Source organism: Anneissia japonica, unplaced genomic scaffold, assembly GCF_011630105.1.
Source record: "Anneissia japonica isolate Jap-2015-1 unplaced genomic scaffold, ASM1163010v1 scaffold288275_len480233_cov166, whole genome shotgun sequence".
Lineage (NCBI taxonomy): Eukaryota > Metazoa > Echinodermata > Crinoidea > Comatulida > Comatulidae > Anneissia > Anneissia japonica.
Genome location: NW_022738306.1, coordinates 88,325 through 89,741, shown reverse-complemented (window position 1 = coordinate 89,741; position 1,417 = coordinate 88,325).

Below are 1,417 nucleotides of genomic sequence, written 5' to 3'. Positions count from 1 at the left end.
TGATAGAAGCAATGCTTATTGTTATTTGTTTATATATAGGTTTATATATACATGTATATAGGTATATACTTTATTATATGTATATCTAATAATATATATAAAGAAATTATTGTATACAGTGAGTTTAAAGAGAATAAAAGTATATAAAAATTAATTTAAAGCATATTAATCTCACTGAAAATTGTACATACATAATTACTATTTATATACATATGCATATATACATATATTATATATACATATATATATCTATATATATATATATATATATATATTTCATAGTAAAACATTTGAATTCTGAGAGTATGGATATGATTCTAATGTCCTAATGTAATACATGAGTTACGTAATTTTTAAGATACAATACTTGACCTTGAATGTCACAGAATCTACTTGAACGACCATCTGGAATCCCAAGGACTACCACCTTTGGTGCTCGAGTATTTGCTGTTTACGGCCCGACACTATGGAACTCTATGCCTGACAACGTCAGATTTATAACATCGGTTGGAGCGTTTAAATCTGCTATAAAAACCGTCCTTTTCCGGCAATATTTTATCATTGGCTTTTAATGTATCACTCACCGTGCTTTTTAACTTTCGTAGAATTGGAACCTTTTAAATGTATTAATGTTAAAAAAAAAAATGTTTCTATTTAATGTATGCTATTCCCTTGTTTAAAATATTTGCTTGTTATTATGTATTTTATAGCGCCTAGAGGCCGCCTTGTGCATGCATTAGCGCGCTTTAAAAATGTCTTATTATTATTATTATTATTATTATTATTATTTGTGGCAATCTGACCAGGTAAAAAATGGTAATGGTATGGTATATACATTGAATGACCATGTCACAAGTGTTATAAATCCTTGACCATGAAATATAATTTTAGATATAATTCTCATTAAAGTGGTTTAAAAACCGATAGGGGCCTATATTGATAAATATAGGATTTGCGTGCCAGCAATTTTGAAATTCAAGATGGCCGCCAGAATGACCTTGAATGAAATATTAAATTCTGAGAGTCAGGGTATGGTTCTAATGTAAAATATGACAATTATGTAATTTTTAAGATACCATACAATATTTGACCTTAAATGACCTATTTGTGGCAATCTGACCAGGTCAAAAATGGAATGATGGTATTCCTTGACCATATAAAAATAGTTTTAGACATTAGAATTATAATTCCAAGTGGTTTAGAAGCGGAGATATAGATAAACATAGGTTTTATTAGGCGGCCATTTTGAAATCCAAAATGGCCACCATAATGACTTCGGATGAGGTGGTTCCTACTAAAATTGAATGCTATGACCATAAGGAGCATGTAAAAAAATATTTGTTTTTGTCCGGAACGTCCACATGCATCTGCTAAGCTGCCGGACTAATTGCTTTAACAGTAGAAATGATATTTCTAC